The 26447-nt window shown below is 47.9% G+C and overlaps 2 non-coding genes across 2 annotated transcripts; one reads left to right on the top strand and one right to left on the bottom strand.

Moving 5' to 3' along the window:
* The first annotated feature begins 11420 nt into the window (after nucleotides 1–11420).
* Nucleotides 11421–11492, top strand: TRNAW-CCA (transfer RNA tryptophan (anticodon CCA)). Its single transcript has one exon. It is a non-coding gene; the product is annotated as a tRNA-Trp (tRNA).
* A 1768-nt stretch (nucleotides 11493–13260) lies between these two features.
* On the bottom strand, nucleotides 13261–13331 carry TRNAG-GCC (transfer RNA glycine (anticodon GCC)). The gene has a single exon. It is a non-coding gene; the product is annotated as a tRNA-Gly (tRNA).
* Between the last annotated feature and the right edge of the window lie 13116 nt (nucleotides 13332–26447).

The raw sequence follows: 26447 nt of genomic DNA, 5'->3' as shown, positions 1-26447 counted from the left end.
ACCTCTAATTGTACTTTGTTTTCTCTTGTAGCCTGCACACTTGTCACTTTTTCCTCCTGTAATGCACCGTTTTCTACCTTTTGTATTTTGTTTGCTCACAATTGTCACTTTTGCCTCATGTAACTTAACGTCTGCTTTTGTAATTTGTTCACTTGTAATTTTCTCCTCATGTATCATTACTGTTCCTATTGTGAAGCGCTCTGACGCCTTCGGGTAAAGTCCACGCTATATAAAAATGCATACATAAATTAAAAATAGGAGCGGCGGTGTGACGCAGCTGATCACCCAATGCAGAATGTCAGGAGGGGCCCATATTCTCCAGTAGCTCACAGATATTCGTTCATTGGCCTGGGGTTGAATAGGGACCCCACTCAAGGGTTGTGAGGCCCCTGTATGTTCGCCCCCAGGTGATGTTGTTATGCTGTTATTGCAGGGTGCTGGAAACAGTGTGCAGGAGTTCTCGATGCTGTCCATGTGCAGCCCACAGCTGTGTGGGGTTGCCTTAAAGTGCTTCAAGGTCTTCTCTGCGCTGTTTAGGGAGCTCCCGGTTGCAGTCTCAATTACCAAAGTTGCTTTCTCTAAGAATGCATATTGTCAGTGCACACCTTGGTGCTGTCCTGCCCAGCGCTGTAACAATCAGAACACCCCATTCACTGTTCCCTCTGCGAAACTGCCATTGGAGAGCATTGCACACAGAGAATGACACCATTCTCATTATTTCCTGTATTGCAGGGTCACCAGCTTTATTCCACCTGTTTCAGGTGATGCATTCAGAGCTTGAAATGCTGCGTTTTCTTCAATCCATTTATTGCCCGCGCATTTTAGGCTTGACACTCATTTAAAAAGCTATTTCCTTTACAAAGAATGTCTCTGGCTGTACAATCTTGTTCACTGACTTTTTTCATAACTGTGTTCTATTGACTGTCGACAACTGTCGACAACTGTGGCATACTAGTGCTTGAGGCCTGACCTGCTCCATAATCCTAGACAAGTGATCCAAGGAAGCTAAGACTCACCAGTGTATGTAAATGTAAATGTACAGGAATTTATATAGCGCAAATCACTGAGCGGTTTCTAAGCGCTTGCGTAGGGAACCCGTCTTGGTATTCCCCTGTGAGATAACCCCGGCAGGGTATCCGCAAGGTGAAAGCCAGGCATCCCACCGCGAGGGGCCGTTGTGGAGATTAAGCAAGCTATATAGCTATAAGCTTGTATGCATATCAATAAACTTACATGCATTTATTAAGTTTTCCCATTCATCATAATTATCTAATTAATCGATTGTCAGTTAGAAATGATGCCACTGTCTAAAGGCAACGTTGAGAAAACTGCAAAAATGAATACATTCTGAGGTAGAAATACCACCACAGAGGCTGAAGAAGGGCTATTAAGCAGCTTAGACAGGTGGGGGTGATTATGAGATTTATTTGCGAACTTGTTGCAGCAGTAAACAAGCTAAAAGCTGATGCAAATCATTTGATTGATTCTACAAAAAAGATGTGAATAAAAGGTTTTGCTTTTGACAGTTAACGGGCTATTGGGCTGTGCGGTGGGATTTATTTCAAGTGCCCACCGTCCTTTTTCGCCAGCAACCCCCCCCCCCCCCCAAGGGGCGGCAATCTGAGGGATAGCCCCGGGCGCCACAACCTCTAGCTACGCCCCTGCACAGCCCCTTTACATTTTAGTTTGGAAGACACTCTGTCAGCAATGGATGCGGTAAAACCGAGACAAGCTCCAGGTCCAGACAAAATACCAGACTTACTGAGGCACGATAAATAGATTTGGGGCCCCTATATTAACTTTTTATGTAATTCAGTTGCCGCAGGTGCAGCAATACCGGAATCATGGAAAGGGGCTGAAATTACAACCATTTTTTAAAAAGTGAATCGCCAAAATCCTTCAAATTATTGACCAATTAATTTAATAGATTTTTTACAAAAAATATATGCTCGATAAATTTTAACAAAATTAAATGTTTGGATTGAGGAGAATAGTATTTTATCAATATATCAAGCTGGTCTTTGAGCTAAAACAAGCACAATTGACTAGGTTTTTAGATTCCTTTGCATGAGTTGAAAATACACAGTTTTTAAGGATGGTCATCTGTACATCGCCTTTGTCGACTTGAAGGCTGCCTTCGACCTGATCCCTAGAAAATTCCTCTGGAAATCCTTAAGAAATCAAAGGGTACCAGGGGGGAATACCCATGCAAATCATAAGATTGCATGAGGATAACTTTGCAAAGGTTAGATGGGCTGCGAGCGGTGAGCTTACTGAGCAAATTAAAGAGAACAGGGGTGTAAGGCAGGGATGTGTACTGGCACCTACCTTATTTTCATTGTATGTAAACGACGTCCCAGAATATTTATTGGGCTGCGAATACGATTCTCCCTAGTTAGGTGGGGTGCCAGTGCCCGCCCTTCTATTCGCAGATGACACCATTCTAATATCCCAAACTCCCAAAGGTTTACTATGCTTAATAGATACCTTTGGTGGATATTGCGAGACTAAGGGCCTGGAAATAAATTCTAGCAAAACGAAATATATGGCAGTTAATCCGCACAAGTCTTTTAAAAAGAAGTTAACTGTTAAGGGACAGAAGATAGAATATGTGCACAATTTTAACTATCTAGGTATAACCTTGGATGCCAAAATGTCTTGGAAAACGCAATTAGAGAAAAGCAAGAGCATTTTACTCCAAATGTATCTACCTATAGTAAATAAACATGGGAGTAGTATGTCCAAAGTGGTATCCCCAGCCCTGGAGGTATATAAGTATAGGGCTCAGTCGTCTTCTCTATATGGGGCAAAGCTATGGGGACCCTCAAGTAACAATACTTTTATAGTGGGAGAAAATACGTTCTTTAGGAACATTCTACGCCTTCCAATGCGCACACCACTAATACCTATTGTAATGGATCTTAATGTACGCCCTATGGATCACCAGGCAATTTTAAGACCATTATTGTTCTGGGTGCAACTGGGAGCCACAGAAGAGTTTGTGCACTATAAAGAAGGGCTGGAGGAAATTTTAAAGCTCAATCACGGAATAGGTTTGCCGTGGCTTAAGCATCTTTTCTGCTGGTTTACTAAACTAGGGTTAAAGCATTTCTGGGATGAGCCTGCACAATTGCCTATGGGTTCCAAGAAAATACTAAAATCAATTTTATGGGCCTATATCCATGACAGTGTGCTACATAATTCAACCATTGGTACATTAACAACACAGTTCCTTCTAATGAAACAAATTTGGAGCTTCGAGTCCTTCCCGGATGAGGTGCAGCCACAACGAGCAAAGTCATAGTTAGACCTGTCAGCCCTAGGGTGGTCTTTCCCTATTTTTTTCGCCCTTGCCTCATTTTTCCCACCTTCTTTTTGTTGGCCCTTAGGTCTCCGGGCACCTTTCCATGGCCAATCCATGTTAGGGTGCAGGTGCTCTCTACTCCAAACATGGCTGCCACTGGCCCCTGCTACTGCAGCGTGGTCTTTTTCTAGTAGCACCCTAGTTTCCAGGAGCTGGCAGGGACCCCATACATTGTTGCAATGCCAGCCTGCCATCGCCTGCCCATAGGTACATTGGGGAAGCTCCTGGAACCTTCCAGAAGAAAGGCGGAGCCTATTTTTGCCGCCTTAGAGAGTGGTCACCTGACCTGGGCATATATAAGTAAGGGAGGGAACTTTTTTTAGTCAGTTGGGGCATCACTGACCTGGGGTACCCACGCAGGAGATTTAGGCGGTAGGGCCTATGCCTCAGGGAGTGACAGGGCTGAGTTGCTGCCTCCCAAGTAGAGTGAGGTATCCTAGGCTAGCCCACTGATCTGGCCCGGTGGGAGGGGAACCCAGGGACCACATTCAGTGACCTGAGGAAACTTGCCAAGCCTCCAACTCACGACCCCCACACTTCAAGAAACCACCTCATAAGGGCGCAGAACCAACCAAGTGCCAAGAAGACTACTTGCTCGTCCTACAGAGGACTACTGGGGGATCGACCAGGTACTGGACTGTGCTGCCCCTGCACACCCCCTGCCTCCACCTGACTGAACTGCCTGAATTTCTGTCATGCTCACCCCCTGCTGAATCGCCTGAGGAGCGCTGTAATCTGCTCCCCTGACAAGCACTATGATGTAGACTGCCTGCCCTGTCCGAACTACTGGGTGTGCCCCCACATCGTGTTTTACCAAGTGCTTTCCCTGAGCTGATTGTGCTGACTAAAGCTCAAGCGCAAGGCGCTGTGTCCCCCTGCAGAAGCGCTGTCATCTCCAGGACTGCGTTGCCCTTAAAAGCGCTGTATCCCCCCCCCAGCGCCGGACTGTGAGAGACTGTCTCCCCCAAAGCGCTGTTCCGGACTGCGCCGTACTGTCCCCTCAAGCGCTCACCTGCTGTGGTCGGCGAAGCTCTGTGTGTGCCCCAGGCGGCACCCGGAGCCTGGGGTAGGCCGCTGCCGTTGCTGACACCGCAGCCCGAGCTGACATCATTGCCCCCCTCGGCGGCCCTCGGAGCCAGGAGAGGGCCGCCGCACCGAGTCTGCAAGGCCGCGCTAGGCCCGAGGCCGTGATCTCAGACCCCGTGACGGGGGCGCCTCGTCATTGGCCACGCCCCCACCCTGCATCCAGGCTCCTGCCAGACCCGACACCAGGAGAAGCCCCGGCTTGGCCGGAGACACATCGCGGAGGGGGGCCGGGAGGCGTGAGAGCACCCTCCGATCTTTTACACCCACATGGCCTGCCTCTCCACTGGCGCTGGTGCCCCGCAACTGCCCCCATTGCAGCGCTGGGCCGAGTGAGGCCTACAGGAGGGCCGGAGACCTTTCCTCCGCCAAAAGCCATAGCAAGGGCCCCGGAGGGCCAAAGACAAAAGGTAACCCCCAGGGGAGGGGGGCGGAAGGCCGGAGAAGGCCCCGAGTTCGCCCCTCCCCCCGGAAAACTGTTACAGGGCCCCGTTGGCCCCCAATTAGCTTCTAGTGACTGCAGGCCATACCGGTTAACCCCCGGTTGAGAGGAGAAGGGGTACATTACCGACTACTGTGAGGCCCTGATTGATAACCAGGTTGTTCGGGCCTGATTAACTGTGTATGCCTGAAGACATAGCCACACCTGATTAACTGTTTATGGCCGGTGACATAGTCACACCTGATTAACTGTTTATGCCTGTTGACCTGTTGAATTACCCCGAAGTGGTTTAGCCCTGCACAAGGGTGTTGTCAGCCTCAATGAAATGATTTACATTTAATGAACTGTTTATTCTTATAGGATCAAATGCTCATTCTTATGGCTTGAAATGCTGGTTCATGATTAATGCAAGTATCCACTTTACTTGATGAAAAGATTATTGCGACAGGCTATGTTATTTACTGAATTGCTACCCTTGCTCCCATGATGAAAATGCTTTAGTGAAATACTCTAGGAAATGCTGATGTATTGATTGCCCTGATCCTAATCCTATATAAAAGCTATTGATTTTAATCAAAAGTACTGGTGTGGTCTCCATTATTGCGCGTACTTGACTCAGTGGATGAGTGTGTTGTGTAGCTACTTTACACGTAAGCCCCTGGTTGCCTACCTGCTCGAGCCAAGCTACCCCCCTGGGGAACTGGAGGCCCCAGTTCTTACATTGTGGGCGAGCGGTGGGATTCAGGACCTGTAGCTATCCAGCACGCTCCAGTGGGACAGAGTGCGCTGCAATTAGACCAGACACCTATTGTGAGTGCAAACTTAATCAATTGACCACCCACTGTCTAAACCTGAGTGCATAGGAACCTGTTGTTGACCTAGTCCTGTTACCTGCGTCCTAGTATCTTTACTTCAAGTTATCTGGGTCCCCACCTGACAAAATGGAGTTCCAGCTGGCTGACCTTGATGAGTACACGGTAGTGCAGTTAAGGGAATTTCGCCAGGGGATGGGGGTGCCGGTTCGGCGGTGAGCAGCAAAGGAAGAACTCCGCACTGCCTTGAGGGCATGGGTAAGGGCCCACCCAGGGGAGAGAGAGGATGGGGAACAGGAGGGACAGATCACACAAGGGGAGGCGGGCACTCCAGAAGACCCAGACCTGCTCAACATTGATATGTCCGACAATGTGTTGCCAGGAAGACGTTCCGGGCAGGGAGTAGTGTATCTAGGGGGAGTGCATCGTCGCAGGATTATGAGGACAGGAGGGAGGAGAGGCGATTGAAGTGGGAGCTTGCCAAGCTAGAGCATGAGAGGGAGAGAGAAAGGGAAGATAAGAAGCTTGCTTTGGAGAGAGAAAGATTAGCTATGGAGGAAAGGAAATTGGAGCACGAGCTTCAGCTCAAGGAAATGGAGCTGAGAGCATTGCAGTTGGGTGCGCCAGGAAGTCCTAATGGTGGCAGTGGACCAGTGGCTCAGCAGGAGCCCAGATTTTGGTTACCTAAGGAGGTGATAGCGAGCTACACCAAGGGGGATGACATTACTAGGTGGTTGGAGGCGTATGGAGTGGCCTTGACCGCCCATTGGGGAGGTGGCCTGTACCGTTATATACCTCCCGACGTCAGGGACACCCTCCTGTACTTGGATACGGCAGACCAGTTCAGGTATTCCCCCATGAAGGATGCGCTCATTAAAAAGTTTGGCCTCAACCCCGAAAGGTATCGCCAGAAGTTCCGTGGCAGCCATAATATATCCACGCAGAATTGGGTGAATTTTTTTGATTATGCCCATAAGGCTCTGGATGGTTGGGTGCGTGGCAGCGAGGTGCATGATTATGAGGGCCTGTACAATCTTTTTTTGAGAGAGCACCTCTTGGATAAGTGTTTTCCGGAGCTGCGCCAACATCTGGTGGATCGCAAGCTTACTGATCCCCGTGAGCTTGCGGAGGAGGTGGATACCTGGGTCAGCACCCGGGTGTCGCACAAGGGCCCCGGGGGAGATGGCCCGAAAGGCGGACAGGGCGCCCCCCAGAAGAAAGAGGGTGGAGATAAAAAGACGGAGTTCTCACGAGGCCCACAAACTAGACAGTATGGGAGAGGAGTAGGTACCCCATCTCAGTCCCGTTCCCCAAAACCCACTTACCCTGACAAGAGTCAGCAGCCAAAAGTGGTCCGGTGCTTTGAGTGCGGAGAGGTCGGACGCTACAAGGGAGATGCCCAGTGTCGCAAACGACTCCCAGCCCCCACTGGTGGCAAGAGTCCCGGGGTGGCTAGTGTAGCGCTTGGGATGGAGCTGCCCCTAGATAGGGAAGGGGAGTGGACAGGCCTGACCCTGGTTTCACTTGGGGATAGAGAGATGGTCCCAGTGACGCCATTACCATCGAATACTGCTAAGTACCAGCAGAGGGTAAAGGTCAATGGGGAGGAGGTGGACGCTCTGAGGGACACAGGTGCCAACATGACCACTGTAGTGAGGCGGTTGGTGTCCCCTGAGCAAGTAGTACCTGATGTGTTCCATCCAGCCATGTTGGCTGACGGCAGTATGAGCTACTATCCTGTGGCTCAGGTTCCCTTTGAGTGGGAAGGAGTTTGAGGCCCGTTGAGAGTTGCGATAAGCCCTGCCTTGCCTGTGGACTGTCTGCTAGGTAATGACCTGGAACACACCTCCTGGAAGGAAGTGGAGTTTAAGGCCCACACTGAGATGCTGGGGTTACCAGGGTGGACTTGCGTAGTCACACGGTCCATGGCTGCCCGGCAGGAAGCTCAACCCGGGTTGGAGCCTGAGACTATGGCCCAACCCAATGCTGGTCGTGAAGAGGAGAGTGTTGTGGAGGACACACCCCGTGTGATGGATGGGGAGCCCGTGGAGGTACCCCCGGAGTCTGTGGAGGTGGATGTCGTTCCCATGGGGGACTTGCCGACCCTTGCCGAGTGGCATGTGGAAGGAGGGCCTACCCGGGAGGAGTTCTGTCGGGCGCAGAAGGAGTGCCCCATGCTTGAAGGTATGCGGCAACAGACCAAAGCCCAAGTGACTGAGCAGGAGACCGGCAGTTTTCATGTGTACTGGGAGTATGGCCTCCTTTACAGTGAGCCAAAGGTTCCGGTGCATGGATCCTCGAGGGCCTTAGTGGTACCCCAATCCTACCGGGCCTTTTTGTTGGAATTGGCACATGAGATACCCTTGGCTGGACACCTGGGCCAAGACAAGACCTTTGTGAGGCTAGTCCCACATTTTTATTGGCCCAGGATGAGAGTTGCCTCTGACACCTACTGCAAGACCTGCAAGACTTGCCAGGCCAGTGGCAAGACGGGGACCAAAGTGAAGGCCCCTTTGGAACCCCTCCCGGTGGTCAGGACCCCTTTTGAGCGGGTCGGTATCGACATCGTTGGGCCGTTGGACCCTCCGACCTCTGCGGGACACCGGTTCATCTTGGTGTTAGTGGACCGCGCCACTCGGTACCCGGAGGCTATTCCTCTGAGGACTGTTACCATCGGAGTACCAGGCAATGGCAAACGCCTGCCTTTATTTGCCCTTCTCAGTTTCACTAATCAGCAGCATGCCTTCTAGGCGAGACTTGCCACCTATGCTTCTTCTTCGGCCCATGGGACTGCTGAGCCGATGGCTGCAGCGTGCGCTCCTCCATCTGTAGGGCGCCAAACTTCACAAACTGTCTGTGCCTGCAGAGGATGGAGGAGGATCTAGGGGCGCTGCTCTGCCTGACCTCACAGCTACCAGTTCTTTCCACACAAGGCACCTTCACTCCCCAGGCATCCCAAATGCCACCTTGGATGAATGTGTACAAAATCCCCAGGTTAAATAGTACTTTTGACCGTCTAGGAACAAAAAAAGGAGCTGCTGATTCAGGAACGAATACCAACACCTTGTCTTCATCTGCCACACTGCTCCCCTCTTGCATTAATTAGACCCTTCGGTGACATGCCCTCTCTTGCTTGCAGGGTCCCTCACATATTTCCCATCATGTCATTTATAGATATTACCCTATCCAGTGCATGGTACGGGCACTGACAGAAGCAGACACGGCAGCGGGCTTGCATTCGATACGGGACATGCAATCCATTCATATTTTTTAATAGTAGTACTGTGAAAACTCTACTCTAGCGCGCCTTTAGGAATTCTATGCAAGGCTCGAGCACTTCGCACCGCACCCGAGCTCTCCTCAGCTCGCCTTTCATCAACTGGTGAGTGAAATTATATCAATAGTGCATTTGTGTGATGCCCTTTATTTTTTAATAAATGCACCTCTTACTAGCTATTGAATCCTGCTAAAAGCCTCTTGGACTTGTCTTTACCATTCTAGTTTCTGAAGGCTGCACAGGACGGATATCTGATCCAACAGCTGCTCCCCTCCAGCCTGTTCAGCCACAGACTTGTTTTTAGTTGCAGCACACTTTCACTTTTAACATTAGCGGCCTTCTCCATACCGCCCGGTCCCGCCCTCCAAACATTCAATGTTGTTGCTGGAGTTTAGCATTAAACGAACAGTGCTTGATTGTTTTTACAGTGCTTGTTTTTATTTGCAGAGCTCTTTTACTTTTAACAAGATCGGCCTTCCCCATACCGCCCGGTTCCGCCCTCCAAACCTTGCTGGGCTCGGTCACTTCCTTGCAATCTCCCTGCTGAAGCTGCTCTGCCCCCACGCCCTCTGCCAAGTGCTGTGTTTACCTTTCCGTTTTTAGGTTTCGCCAGGCGTCCGCTGCGCAGCAGCTTTCACGCAGGCGAAAAACGTTTGAGAAGACTATGTGGCTTGGTCACGGCCTCTCACTTCCATTGGCTAGCTCCATAAATGGAGGCTAGCCATTGGAAGTGAGATCTGTCCATCACGGTCCGAGGCGATTCGTGGGCGTTCCGGCGATCTTTTTCTCATCCTGCCCCTTTTCGCACGTCATGCGGCTGTGGGCGGGTGTTTTTTTTTTTTTCTCCCGTGATGTTTTCGTCTTTTTGGAAGTGCCTTTAGCCGGAGTGGTCAGCGAGATTTCCGTTGCCAGGAAGTTGTTGTGATTTCCGATCTCTTTCTCCAAAGCTGAGCTTTGAAGGTAAATGTATCTATCTGAGTGAGGGGCTAGGGAGGGCCTTTCCCAGAAGTCTTACAAGTCAAGAGTTCAGAGGAAGCACCTGCTATGGGAGGGAGACTTTGCTTGCAGAGATGTCAAGCCTAGCATAACACAGTGAAGATGGGATGGGCTAGACACAAGCCTTACTGGCTGGTAGCACACCAACAGAGGAGTAGGGAGCTATGCTAAGCAGGCAACAGAAAAGTCATGTATGTGTCTCATACACTGGGACCGGTAGTAATGACAGTAGTCTATTCATCATAACGTCCGACAGTAACAAGACACTAAGCAAATGAGAAATGCTGTATGGCATAAAGACGCCTTATATAACACAAGCTCCAGGCAGGCACACACATATCAAGATATATATTGAGTCTCAGGAAAGGTGCTACAGTTATTAGTCTCTGTGGCGCAATCGGTTAGCGCTTTTGGTTGTTAACCGAAAGGTTGATGGCTCAAGCCCATCCGGGGAAGTATCCTTTTGCCTGCATGAAACACTTTAATGAAACACAGATACGTACCTCTGCTCTCTCCTGCTTAAGACCCTTTACCTGAACATTTAAATCCTCTGCGTTCTCTCTGCACCTGCAGTCAATTTCATAAAAAGGATAGTAAACAATAGGCCAAGCCTTGTAATACAACCGGAGGCATATATGAAGGGGAAAAAAAGTTAAAAGACCCACAGCATGTGTTCATCTGGCTCCGAAAGCAGCAAGTGTAAGGACCTAGTGGCGCAACTGTAGCGCGTCTGACTCCAGATCAGAAGGTTGCGTGTTCAAATCACGTCGGGGTCACTGCTTACCATTTTATTACCCACTGAGTTCATATATTTCCTTTCGAAAACAAAGTCAAAAGAATGCAGCCTTGCATTGGCCGGGAATCAAACCCGGGCCTCCCGCATGGCAGGCGAAAATTCTACCACTGATCCACCAATGCTTCACATGGGTTGTTCACAGGCAGAGCTCTGTCCAAGACAGTGATCAGGTGCACACACTTAAATTGTACACATATGAACAAAGTGTGCGCAGCAGACATGATAACGCCAACGTTTCACATGATGATGGCTTATATAAGACAAGCTCCAGGCAGGCGCACACATATCAAGATATATATTGAGTCTAAGGAAAAGTGCTACAGTCACTAGTCTCTGTGGCGCAAACGTTTAGCGTGTTCGGCTGTTTATCAAAAGGTTGGTGGTTCAAACCCACCCAGGGACGAATCATTTTGCCTGCATGAAGCACTTTATTGAAACACAGATACATACCTTTGCTCTCTTCTGCTTGAGACCCTTTCCCTGAATATTTCAATCCTCTGCGTTCTCTCTGCACCTGCATTCAATTTCATAATTAGGATAGAAAACAAAAGGCCAAGCCCTGTAATACAACTCTAGGCATATGAGTAGGGGAAAATAAGTAAAAAGGCCCACAGCATTTGTTGATCTGGCTCGAAGGCTGCAAGTGTAAGGACCTTGTGGTGCAACGGTAGCGCGTCTGACTCCAGATCAGAAGGTTGCGTGTTCAATTCACGTTGGGGTCACTGTTTACCATTTTATTCCCCACAGAGTTCATATATTTCCTTTCGAAAACAAAGTCAAAACAATGCAGCCGTGCATTGGCCGGGAATCGAACCCAGGCCTCCCGTGTGGCAGGCGAGAATTCTACCACTGAACCACCAATGCTTCACATGGTGTGTACGCAGGCAGAGCTCTGTCCAAGACAGTGATCAGGTGCACCACTTAAATTGTACACATATGAACAAAGTGTGCGCAGCAGGAATGATAAAGTCAACGTTACACATGAAGATGGCAAGAATCAGATGCAGGAGACTATAAGTATGAATGTCTTTGCTTTTTCTGAGGTCACTGGCTTTGGACTATAGTTGTGGTTAACAGGGCATGATGGCAGGCTGCTCCCGACAAAAGTGGTTCTCAGAATGCACCCGCCAGATCACCAGCACTATTGTGTTTCAGATTATGTCACTGAACTCTCCTCCTGGAAAATCCTTCCCACTGGCTTTCCCACGTTCTGTGTCCTCCCCTAAATGCTGGGGTGAAACGGGCAGAGTTCTGCGCCCCTGCGCCCCTTTACGCATCCCTAACGTGCTCCCAACGCGGCCTACAGCCCTGGTCGGGCACAGCCCTGGTCGGGCTTAGATCATTGGAGCCTTTGGAGATCAAGAACTCCGGAAGCCTAGGGTCAGGCCTATTGCACAGGCATCTTGTGCCTGGCCATTACGGGATTGTTGTGTTTCAGGGCCTATCCATCAATACCCCTGGGATTTGTTTCCCTGAGAATCCTCATGTCCCTGTCCTCCCACAAGCCCGAGCATTTATGTAAAATAAAGTGTGCACCGTGGGCCTTCCCCTATGTGCTCTCTGCCCAATCTCTTTCTCCAAAGCTGAGCTCTGAAGGTAAATGTATCTATCAGAGTGAGGGGCTAGGGAGGGCCTTTCCCAGAAGTCTTACAAGTCAAGAGTTCAGAGGAAGCACCTGCTATGGGAGGGAGACTTTGCTCGCAGAGAAGTCAAGTCTAACATAACACATCTGATGGGCAAGACACACGCCTTACTGGCTGGTAGCACACCTACAGAGGAGCAGGGAGCTATGCTAAGCAGGCAACAGAAAAGTCATGTATGTGTCTCATACACTGGGACCGGTAGTAATACTGGCTCTAACACCATTAGACAGTAGTCTATTCATCATAACGTCCGACAGTAACAAGACACTAAGCAAATGAGAAATGTTGTATGGCATAAAGACGCCTTATATAACACAAGCTCCAGGCAGGCACACGCATATCAAGATATATATTGAGTCTCAGGAACATTGCTACAGTTATTAATCTCTGTGGTGCAATCGGTTAGCTCGTTCGGTTGTTAACAGAAAGGTTAGTGGTTCAAGCCCACCCAGGGAAGTACCCTTTTGCCTGCATGAAACACTTGAATGAAACACAGATGCGTACCTCTGCTCTCTCCTGCTTAAGACCCTTTACCTGAACATTTCAATCCTCTGCGTTCTCTCTGCACCTGCAGTCAATTTCATAATTAGGATAGAAAACAAAAGGCCTAGCCCTGTAATACAACTGTAGGCATATGAGGAGGGGAAAATAAGTCAAAAGGCCCACAGCATTTGCTGATCTGGCTCGAAGGCTGTAAGTGTACGGACCTCGTGGCGCAACAGTAGCGCGTCTGACTCCAGATCAGAAGGTTGCGTGTTCCAATCACGTCGGGGTCACTGCTTACCATTTTATTCCCCACTGAGTTCATATATTTCCTTTTGAAAACAAAGTCAAAACAATGCAGTCTTGCATTGGCCGGGAATCGAACCCGGGCCTCCCGCGTGGCAGGCGAGAATTCTACCACTGAACCACCAATGCTTCTCATGGGGTGTTCACAGGTAGAGCCCTGTCCAAGACAGTGATCAGGTGCACACACTTAAATTGTACACATATGAACAAAGTGTGCGCAGCAGACATGATAACGCCAACGTTTCACATGAAGATGGCAAGAATCAGATGCAGGAGACTATAACTATGAATGTCTTTGCATTTGCTGAGGTCACTGGCTTGGGACTAGAGTTGTGTTTATCAGGGCATGATGGCAGGCTGCTCCCGACAAAAGTGGTTCACAGAATGCACCAGCCAGATCACCAGCACTATTGTGTTTCAGATTATCTCACTGAACTCTCCTCCTGGAAAATCCTTCCCTCTGGCTTTCCCAGATTCTGTGTCCTCCCCTAAATGCTGGGGTGAAACGGGCAGAGTTCTGCGCCCTGCGCCCCTTTACACGTCCCTAACGCGCTCCCAACGCGGCCTACAGCCCTGGTCGGACATAGCCCTGGTCGGGCTTAGATCACTGGAGCCTTTGGTGATCAAGAACTCCGGAAGCCTAGGGTCAGGCCTATTGCACAGGCAGAGACTATTGCAAAGCAATGCACAGAGGCTATTGCAAAGCAATGCACAGACTATTGCAAAGCAATGCATAAAGACTATTGCAAAGCAATGCACAGAGACTATTGCAAAGCAATGCACAGAGACTATTGCAAAGCAATGCACAGAGACTATTGCACAGCAATGCACAGAGACTATTGCATAGCAATGCACAGAGACTATTGCAAAGCAGTGCACAGAGACGATTGCAAAGCAATGCGAAGAGGCTATTGCAAAGCAATGCACAGACTATTGCAAAGCAATGCACAGACTATTGCAAAGCAGTGCACAGACTATTGCAAAGCAATGCACAGAGACTATTGCAAAGCAATGCACAGACTATTGCAAAGCAATGCACAGAGACTATTGCAAAGCACTGCACAGAGACTATTGCAAAGCAATGCACATAGACTATTGCCAAGCAATGCACAGAGACTATTGCAAAGCAATGCACAGAGACTATTGCAAAGCAATGCGCAGAGGCTATTGCAAAGCAATGCACAGAGACTATTGCAAAGCAATGCACAGACTATTGCAAAGCAATGCATAGAGACTATTGCAAAGCAATGCACAGAGACTATTGCAAAGCAATGCACAGAGACTATTGCAAAGCAATGCACAGGGACTATTGCAAAGCAATGCACAGACTATTGCAAAGCAATGCACAGAGACTATTGCAAAGCAGTGCACAGACTATTGCAAAGCAATGCACAGACTATTGCAAAGCAGTGCACATATTATTGCAAAGCAATGCACAGAGACTATTGCAAAGCAATGCACAGACTATTGCAAAGCAATGCACAGACTATTGCAAAGCAATGCACAGAGACTATTGCAAAGCAATGCACAGAGATTATTGCAAAGCTATGCACATAGACTATTGCATAGCAATGCACAGAGACTATTGCAAAGCAATGCACAGAGACTATTGCAAAGCATTGCACAGAGACTATTGCAAAGCAATGCACAGACTATTGCAAAGCAATGCACAGAGACTATTGCATAGCAATGCACAGAGACTATTGCAAAGCAATGCACAGACTATTGCAAAGCAATGCACAGAGACTATTGCAAAGCAATGCACAGAGACTATTGCAAAGCAATGCACAGAGACTATTGCAAAGCAATGCACAGAGACTATTGCATAGCAATGCACAGACTATTGCAAAGCAATGCACAGAGACTATTGCAAAGCAATGCACAGACTATTGCAAAGCAATGCACAGAGACTATTGCAAAGCAGTGCACAGACTATTGCAAAGCAATGCACAGACTATTGCAAAGCAATGCACAGAGACTATTGCAAAGCAATGCACAGAGACTATTGCAAAGCAATGCACAGACTATTGCAAAGCAATGCACAGAGACTATTGCATAGCAATGCACAGAGACTATTGCAAAGCAATGCACAGACTATTGCAAAGCAATGCACAGATACTATTGCAAAGCAATGCACAGAGACTATTGCAAAGCAATGCACAGAGACTATTGCATAGCAAAGCACAGAGACTATTGCAAAGCAATGCACAGACTATTGCAAAGCAATGCACAGAGACGATTGCAAAGCAATGCACAGAGACTATTGCACAGCAATGCACAGACTACTGCAAAGCAATGCACAGAGACTATTGCAAAGCAATGCACAGACTATTGCAAAGCAATGCACAGAGACTATTGCATAGCAATGCACAGAGACTATTGCAAAGCAGTGCAGAGACTATTGCAAAGCAATGCACAGAGACTATTGCAAAGCAATGCACAGACTATTGCAAAGCAATGCACAGACTACTGCAAAGCAATGCACAGAGACTATTGCAAAGCAATGCACAGACTATTGCAAAGCAATGCACAGAGACTATTGCAAAGCAATGCACAGAGACTATTGCAAAGCAATGCACAGAGACTATTGCAAAGCAATGCACAGACTATTGCAAAGCAATGCACAGAGACTATTGCATAGCAATGCACAGAGACTATTGCAAAGCAATGCACAGACTATTGCAAAGCAATGCACAGATACTATTGCAAAGCAATGCACAGAGACTATTGCAAAGCAATGCACAGAGACTATTGCATAGCAAAGCACAGAGACTATTGCAAAGCAATGCACAGACTATTGCAAAGCAATGCACAGAGACGATTGCAAAGCAATGCACAGAGACTATTGCACAGCAATGCACAGACTATTGCAAAGCAATGCACAGAGACTATTGCAAAGCAATGCACAGACTATTGCAAAGCAATGCACAGAGGCTATTGCAAAGCAATGCACAGAGACTAATGCAAAGCAATGCACAGACTACTGCAAAGCAATGCACAGAGACTATTGCAAAGCAATGCACAGACTATTGCAAAGCAATGCACAGAGACTATTGCATAGCAATGCACAGAGACTATTGCAAAGCAATGCACAGACTATTTCAAAGCAATGCACAGAGACTACTGCAACGCAATGCACAGAGACTATTGCAAAGCAATGCACATAGACTATTGCAAAGCAATGCACAGAGACTATTGCATAGCAATGCACAGAGACTATTGCAAAGCAATGCACAGAGACTATTGCAAAGCAATGCACAGACTATTGCAAAGCAATGCATAAAGACTATTGCAAAGGCAATGCACAGAGACTATTGGAAAGCAATGCACAGAGACTATTGCATAGCAATGCACAGAGACTATTGCAAAGCAATGCACAGACTATTGCAAAACAATGCACAGAGACTATTGCATAGCTATGCACAGAGACTATTGCAAAGCAATGCACAGACTATTGCAAAGCAATGCACAGACTATTGCAAAGCAATGCACAGAGACTATTGCAAAGCAGTGCACAGAGACTATTGCATAGCAATGCATTGAGACTATTTTTTTTGTCAAATCTATGTCATTAGCATTTTATAGAACTTGGTTCAGGGTACAGTGCAAGAGTCAATCAGCATGAATTGGCAAAGCACACACAATCGTACAGCATTATGGTGTCACAGAACAAATCAGTGTACAGGCATGGAGCCACATTTAATGCATAGAGACTATTGCAAATCAATGCACAGAGACTATTGCATAGCAATGCACAGAGACTATTGCAAATCAATGCACAGAGACTATTGCACAGCAATGCACAGACTATTGCAAAGCAATGCACAGACTATTGCAAAATAATGCACAGAGACTATTGCATATCTATGCACAGAGACTATTGCAAAGCAATGCACAGACTATTGCAAAGCAATGCACAGAGACTATTGCAAAGTAATGCACATACACTATTGCAAAGCAATGCACAGAGGCTATTGCAAAGCAATGCACAGACTATTGCAAATCAATGCACAGAGACTATTGCAAAGCAATGCATAGAGACTATTTTTTTTGTCAAATCTATTTTATTAGCATTTTATAGAACTTGGTTCAGGGTACAGTGCAAGAGTCAATCAGCATGAATTGGCAAAGCACACACAGTCGTACAGCATTATGGTGTCACAGAACAAATCAGTGTACAGGCATGGAGCCACATTTAATGCATAGAGACTATTGCAAAGCAATGCATAGACTATTGCAAAGCAATGCACAGACTATTGCAAAGCAATGCACAGAGACTATTGCAAAGCAATACACAAAGACTATTGCAAAGCAATGCACAGAGACTGTTGCAAAGCAATCCACAGAGACTATTGCAAATCAATGCACAGAGACTTTTGCAAAGCAATGCACAGACTATTGCAAAGCAATGCACAGACTATTGCAAAGCAATGCGCAGAGACTATTGCAAAGCAATGCACAGGCTATTGCAAAGCAATGCGCAAGGAGACTATTGCAAAACAATGCGCAGAGACGATTGCAAAGCAATGCACAGAGACTATTGCAAAGCAATGCACAGAGACTTTTGCAAAGCAATGCACAGACTATTGCAAAGCAATGCACAGACTATTGCAAAGCAATGCGCAGAGACTATTGCAAAGCAATGCACAGACTATTGCAAAGCAATGCGCAAGGAGACTATTGCAAAGCAATGCGCAGAGACGATTGCAAAGCAATGCACAGAGACTATTGCAAAGCAATGCACAGAGGCTATTGCAAAGCAATGCACAGACTATTGCAAAGCAATGCATAGAGACTATTGCAAAGCAATGCACAGAGACTACTGCAAAGCAATGCACAGAGACTATTGCAAAGCAGTGCACAGAGACGATTGCAAAGCAATGCGAAGAGGCTATTGCAAAGCAATGCACAGCCTATTGCAAAGCAATGCACAGACTCTTGCAAAGCAATGCACAGAGACTATTGCAAAGCACTGCACAGAGACTATTGCAAAGCACTGCACAGATACTATTGCAAAGCAATGCACATAGACTATTGCCAAGCAATGCACAGAGACTATTGCAAAGCAATGCACAGAGAATATTGCAAAGCAATGCGCAGAGGCTATTGCAAAGCAATTCACAGACTATTCCAAAGCAATGCACAGAGACTATTGCAAAGCAATGCACAGAGACTATTGCAAAGCAATGCACAGACTATTGCAAAGCAATGCACAGAGACTATTGCAAAGCAATGCACAGACTGTTGCAAAGCAATGCACAGAGGCTATTGCAAAGAAATGCATAGAGACTATTGCAAAGCAATGCACAGACTATTGCAAAGCAATGCACAGAGACTATTGCAAAGCAATGCACAGACTATTGCAAAGCAAAGCACAGAGACTATTGCAAAGCAATACACAGAGAATATTGCATAGCACTGCACAGACTATTGCAAAGCAATGCACAGAGACTATTGCAAAGCAATGCACAGAGACTATTGCAAAGCAATGCACAGAGACTATTGCATAGCAATGCACATAGACTATTGCAAAGCAATGCACAAACTATTGCAAAGCAAGGCACAGAGGCTATTGCAAAGCAATGCACAGAGGCTATTGCAAAGCAATGCACAGAGAATATTGCATGGCAATGCACAGACTATGGCAAAGCAATGCACAGAGACTATTGCAAAGCAACGCACCGACTATTGCAAAGCAATGCACAGAGACTATTGCAAAGCAATGCACAGAGGCTATTGCAAAGCAATGCACAGAGACTATTGCAAAGCAATGCACAGAGACTATTGCAAAGGAATGCACAGACTATTGCAAAGCAATGCACAGAGATTATTGCAAAGCAATGCACAGAGGCTATTGCAAATTAATGCACAGAGACTATTGCAAAGCAATGCACAGAGACTATTGCAATGCGCAGAGACTATTGCAAAGCAATGCGCAGAGACTATTGCAAAGCAATGCTCAGAGACTATTGAAAAGCAATGCTGCGCAGAGACTATTGCAAAGCAATGCACAGAGACTATTGCAAAGCAATGCACAGAGACTATTACAAAGCAATGCACAGAGGCTATTGCAAAGCAATGCGCAAAGGCTATTGCAAAGCAATGCACAGAGACTATTGTAAAGCAATGCACAGAGACTATTGCAAAGCAATGCACAGACTATTGCAAAGCAATGCACAGAGACTATTGCAAAGCAATGCACAGAGACTATTGCAAAGCAATGCACAGACTATTGCAAAGCAATGCACAGAGACTTTTGCAAAGCAATGCACAGAGACTATTGCAAAGCAATACACAGAGAATATTGCATAGCACTGCACAGACTATTGCAAAGCAATGCACAGAGACTATTGCAAAGCAATGCACACAGACTATTGCAAAGCAATGCACAGAGACTATTGCATAGCAATGCACATATACTATTGCAAAGCAATGCACAGACTATTGCAAAGCAATGCACAGAGGCTATTGCAAAGCAATGCACAGAGACTATTGCATTGCAATGCACAGACTATGGCAAAGCAATGCACAGAGACTATTGCAAAGCAATGCACCGACTATTGCAAAGCAATGCACAGAGACTATTGCAAAGCAATGCACAGAGGCTATTGCAAAGCAATGCACAGAGACTATTGCAAAGCAATGCACAGAGACTATTGCAAAGCAATGCACAGACTATTGCAAAGCAATGCACAGAGACTATTGCAAAGCAATGCACAGAGGCTATTGCAAATTAATGCACAGAGACTATTGCAAAGCAATGCGCAGAGATTATTGCAAAGCAATGCGCAGAGACTATTGCAAAGCAATGCGCAGAGACTATTGCAAAGCAATGCGCAGAGACTATTGAAAAGAAATGTGCAGAGACTATTGCAAAGCAATGCACAGAGACTATTGCAAAGCAATGCGCAGAGACTATTACAAAGCAATGCACAGAGGCTATTGCAAAGCAATGTGCAAAGGCTATTGCAAAGCAATGCACAGAGACTATTGTAAAGCAATGCACAGAGACTATTGCAAAGCAATGCACAGACTATTGCAAAGCAATGCACAGAGACTATTGCAAAGCAATGCACAGAGACTATTGCAAAGCAATGCACAGACTATTGCAAAGCAATGCACAGAGACTATTGCAAAGCAATGCACAGAGACTATTGCAAAGCAATGCACAGAGACTATTGCAAAGCAATGCACAGACTATTGCCTAAGGGGGTGACCCTCCGAACTCTTGCCGGGGAGAGGGGGGTGCGCTGCCTTGCCCGCGGGATGACTCAGGGCCCGGAATAAGAGAGACGCGGTGGATTATTCTACCGGGACACGCCCACAAAAGAGGATGGCGGCCATTGCCCTGCATCTGAGGTGAGATCTGACCGCCTCCAGCGATTCGAGTGAACGGCGGGGTGGCCCGAAGAGCGGTTGTTGTTCCTGCTGACCCCCCCACACCTGTTTCGCCCTGCACTCACTGTACTGCTGGATGGGGGATGCCCGTGGGACTGGTGCAGACGCACCCCTTATCGCCTTCCCTTCCCTCCCCCCTTCGCCTACGACATCCTCCTCCATTTTCCGTGGCTGACGTCGACAGTCGCCTCCGAGCTCAGGCTGGGACCCCACGCACTGCAATAACACTGTGCTCCGAAGGGGCTAAAGGAGGGGGTGCGTCACACGCGGTCCACTGTTGGACTCACTTGCAAGGATCTAACTGCTAAGTACATGGAGAGTGTAAGACTTCAGACAGCGAAGGGGGTGAGGATTTGTACAGGTGCAAGACCAAGAATGGAACGCTGAGAAAGTAGAGAACACCGTGAAGACCCTGGAAGCTTCCTTTGAGGCACTGCTAAGTTTTCAAAGCTGGGCGCTCCAAAGAACATTACGCCACAGGTGGGCCTAGGCACACAGACCGACAAGGAGGCTGGTTGCAGGGGTGAGTGGTGAGTCGGACCGCCGCTGGATCGAACACACGAGTGATTGCGGTGGGGGCGCCTTCCGGATACCGAGAAGCCTGCACGTCGAGAGTAGTGGAACGATGGTGCGGAATAACGCCCCCAAACCTGACCCAGTTTCACGGACGGTGGTGCACTCCTCTGGTTCGGAAGATCCACTGGCCTCCTCAAATGACAGGATTGGGGTCACAGGAAGCCAAACTAGACCTTATCCTTGCTGAAATCCGAGCTTCCAGAGAAGCACTCGAACTGCGGATGGATACGATGTCAGCGGGCCTTTCGCTGCTCAAAGATGACCACAAAAAACTGTCCGAAAAAGTGGCTGAACAAACGCTTGCGCTGGATGATCTGATTCCCCAGCAGACTGAACATTCTACATGACTAGAGGTCTTGGAACATAAACTTAAAGGTTTGCGGGAGAAGGTGGACGATGCTGAAGGGCGCTCTTGCCGTAACAATGTGCGAATTCTAGGCGTGCCGGAACGCAGTGAAGGGACAAACCCGACGAAATTTGTGAAAGATTGGCTGCAGTCCATTATGGACCCCGGGGACCTCACTCCGATGTACAGTGTAGAAAAGGCCCACAGAGTGCCCCCAAGGCCGCCGAAACCAGGAGCCCCCCCCCATGTCCACTAATAGCACGACTCCTACACTTCAAAGACTGGGATGCAGTACTGAAAAGTGCACGAGAGAAAACCCCACTAAAGTTTGAGAACAAAACGATTTCCATTTACCCGGATTTTACGCAAGCTGTGCAGAAAGCCCGGGCGTCCTTTTGGGAAGTGAAACGGACATTGCAGGAGCGTAACATGAAGTACTCACTCTTCTTCCCAGCGAGACTCAAAATTATTCATGACCGCAGGACCTTCTTCTTCGACACCCCGGAGGACGCCTCTGAATGGATGGAGGTGACCCTGATGCCGCCGCAGACTCAAGGCGACTCAACGAGTGTGCCAAACGTCAGTCAAGCCAGCTCTCACACAGCTGCATCAGATACGGACACTAGCGTGCAATTGTTCCCACGCATCACGGCTCAGATGGCGGAAGATTTATGAACACTGGTGTGACAGATGCAGCTTGGTAAAGTAGCCGTGCGTCAGCCTGATTACTTAAAGGGGGGGAAAAGGTACCGAGCAACACATTGGTAATGGGGTGATACGGAGGTGTGACTTTTGGTGGACAACTGATAGTAGGGGACGTCTGGGCACACCCCCCATGCGTAGGCACAATGGTGATTTGTTACTACCCCAGTTGGGTACTTTGGTTTGGCCCTTCACAGTTTAAGAGGAGGGGCCTTTTAGTTGGGGAGTTCAGCACAAAGGTAACACTTACACTGTATACCAGCATGATGTTCAAGTTGAACCTCAGAGTAATGTCTTGTAAGAGTAATGTTTTTTGCCATGTCGACCCCTAATAAATACAAAATCTGCACCTGGATGTGAGGGGCCTAGGCTCAGTCCATAAGAGGCATAGAGTTCTATCGCAACTGAACAGGCGCCAAATATCCATAGCGTATATACAGGAAACTCATTTGAATAGAGAGGAGGGTGTTAAGCTACTACGGAAATGGAGAGGCCAGTTATATGCCACAGAATATTCAGCGTTCTCCCGAGGTACGGCCTTCTGGATCAGGAATACTGTCCCTTTCAGGGTCTTGGAGCATAAGGTGGACAAGGAAGGGAGATATGTGTTCATAAGGGGGATACTGGATGGTTTATGCATAGTCCTGGGCTGTATATATGTGCCCAACTCGGAGCAATCGAAATTCTTACAGGATATTAGTGGAGTAATGTCTGGGTGGGTGGCACATGACTGGGTGGTGGGAGGAGACTGCAATGCAGTCTTAGATATTGCACTTGATAGATCACACCCCCACTACATGCCACTGATAGTAGATGGCAAGCTGCGGCACTAGCGTCTTGGGCTGACGGTTGGGAACTTGTTGATGCGTGGAGGACATTGAATACGACACATAGGGAGTACACATTTTACTCTCCGCCTCATAAATTACATACTAGAATAGACCGTATATTTTGTTCACGCACACTGTCCGGGTCCATACTGTCGGTGACCCATATGGTCAAAACACTATCAGATCACAATCCGGTGGAACTAACATTACAGTGGGGGAGGCTCCCCACCCCTGTACCAACTTGGCGCTTATCGCCAGGCTTATTGGAGGACTCGGTTCTCCGATCCACTTTACTAGATGCCAGCACCGCATACTTTGCAAAAAATGAGAACACAGCCAGTACCAGACAAATTGAATGGGACGCGTTTAAGGCAACCATACGTGGGGTAGCGATGGGCATGAAGGTTGTGGTCAAGCACCTGGTATTAGACAAATTACGGGCTGTTGAAGGTAGCCTGGCATTGCTTGGGACCGAAACTGTGGGTACGGCTGACAACCTCACTCAACTTCCAGAGGCGCATATTCAACATGCGGAGTTATTAGAGGAACTACGAGTAATAGATTACAGGGAATATACCAACAGACAACACACGCAAGCAGACAGGGCAGGGCCCCTGCTGGCGTGCTTAACACGCAACGCTCCAGAAGGTGCTCCTATAACGGAGGTGAAAGACCAAGACGGATCAATAATACGACCCCAATTAGAAATTAACAACGCATTTAAACATTATTACGCTGACCTATATGGTCCACATGCCACACTGTCGGAACATGAGCTGGAATGCTTCCTTTCAGACTTATACATCCCACAACTGACACCTACACAAAGAACTAGGTTGTCGAAACCCATATCGCTAGCGGAAATCAGATAGGCCATTAAAGGGATGCCAAGGAACAAAACCCCGGGGTCCGATGGCTTGCCGGCTGAATTTTACCTGACATACATTGATATCCTAGCCCCAAGATTACACACGTTGTACAAGGGAGCCCTAGAAGGTAACGCACTGCCAGACACGACATCACAAGCACTGATAGTGTCTCTGATAGTGATCGACCACTATCCTTATTAAACACAGATTATAAAATCCTTAGTAAGCTGCTAGCGAACCGCCTCTCACACTGTGTCGCAGACATAATACACCCAGACCAGTGTGGTTTTGTACCGGGTAGGAGCACCGCGCTGAATTTGCAAAGACTCAGTCAGTTGATGTCACAGGGTGATGGGGTGGGAGACACGGAAGGATGTATTTCCCTGGACCTTAGACAGGACTTTGACTCCCTGAGATGGGATTACATGTTCGCAGTCCTGGCAAGATTCAGCATACCACCTGAATACATTACATGGGTGAAATTACTATACAAGGGCCCCACAGCACATGTCCGTTCCAACAAGTGTATCTCAGAACAATTTGAAATAGCAAAAGGGACTAGGCAGGGCTGCCCACTGTCGCCCTTGCTCTTCATTATCGCCTTAGAACCCTTACTGCTAAAGGTAAGGACTGTGGAGGTCGACAAGGGGATGACAAGTCTAAACACTCATCATATTATCTCCGGTTACGCGGATGATATCTTATTGTTTCTTAGAGACCTGTCGAGCCCGCTAACACCATTGCCAGAGATATTTAGAGATTTCAGGGGACTGTCGGGTCTCACGATAAATGAAATTAAATCGTATGCTTTCAGCTTTCATGGGTCTCTTGAGGACACACACCTGCAGTTTACACCGCAAAGTTTCTGGATTGCGCCTGAGACTTTCAAATATTTGGGTATACAGATTTATAGGCGGGCACAGGATATGCTAGATGGTAACCTAGGTAAAGCCCTTACTACCCTGAAGACACAGGTCCACTTTTGGACCACGTTGCCGCTCTCGGTGGCGGGTAGGGTCACTATCTCAAAAATGGTGGTACTGCCCAGAATGCTCTACTATTTAACAAACATACCAATACTAATACCCATGTCCTTTTTTAAAGCACTAAACACGGTCATAACAGAGTTGGTGTGGGGATCCGGCAGGAGACGAATCAGCCTGGTAAATTTGCAACTGCCGACAGACAGGGGAGGTATGGGAGTACCGGACCTAATTGCTTATAGCTACGCGTGCCAGCTGCAGTGGCTGGCCTACTGGCTAGCGGGCCGCAACCTTCATGAGCTGAATATATCTGATGCTGATAGGGCAAGAGGAGAGATACACCGGTTGCTACTACCGCATGCCAAGGTAATGAACTCTGGCCCACCTTTGCTCAGGCTGGCACTCCAACACTGGAAGGCAGCAGTCAGATACGCTAACAAACACTCTACATACACCCCCACAATACCGCTGCTGGGGATCCCCCTGGGAACTGGTACACTAACGGAACGCAGGCTGAAATTATGGCATGACGCGGGAGTGTTAACTGTCGAGGATTTTTTCTTGGATGGCAGTCTATTATCACACGCAGATTTCACCGGGTTACTCCAGACTCCAGGGGCACTGTTTCTCACTCACGCGCAAATTTCACATTACATAACCACGCATTGGGCAAGTGACGGACAGGAACCAGATACGAACACACTACTTACAATGCAATACCTTATGGGGGCGGGTAGTCACGTAACGAAGTGGCTGACCAACGGCATTCGTTTGGGCAGAGCGATATCACTGCAGCCCCTCCGGACCCGCTGGGAAGTGGACGCCGGCAGTGCCCTCGGGGACAAAGAATGGGAAACGGTACTGAAATATCCCAAGTAAAGAGCACGCAACCCGAAGTTCAAGTTCATTCAGTTAATGGTAGTCCACAGAGCATACCTGACTCCACATAGGCTGCATGCAATGTTCCCGGAGTCAGCGAATACATGCCCCAGATGTACCGCGGAAGACGCGGGCCTTCTGCATATGTTCTGGGACTGTCCCAAGCTCGGGCATTATTGGGTAACAATACATGAGATTTTAAAAGCTGTGGCCCCGAACAGACCTTACACGTCTCTGCTCTTCGGCGTCCTGGGTCTGGGATACAAAGAAAAGAAAAGAAGTGTTGCTACTAGATTTGTGGACCTGGCACTGTTGTTGGCTAAACGTGCAATAGCGATGAGGTGGAAATCACCTAAGCCACCGGACATTGAGAGCTGGCATGGAGAGGTAATGAGATGGGGGAAGGCGGAAGGGGTAGAACTGCAGAGAGAGGAACGCAGAGGTCTTAGGAAAACACACATCTCACTAGACTGGAACACACTACTACTAGAGTTCGACACACGCGCTACGGTGCACTTTGAGTAGGCTTTAGCGATGAACCGGCGAATCAAGGTTTTATGTCTACACCCCGTATCACCGGATACCTAGTTACTGGACAAGCCGTACACGTTCATGGTTCACCCGCAGACCAGGTTGCGGAACCTGATCTAATGATACGAATC

The sequence above is a fragment of the Lissotriton helveticus genome (assembly GCF_964261635.1).
Source record: "Lissotriton helveticus chromosome 1_1 unlocalized genomic scaffold, aLisHel1.1 SUPER_1_unloc_28, whole genome shotgun sequence".
NCBI classification, from domain to species: Eukaryota; Metazoa; Chordata; class Amphibia; order Caudata; family Salamandridae; genus Lissotriton; species Lissotriton helveticus.
This window is presented reverse-complemented; position numbering and strand designations above follow the sequence as displayed.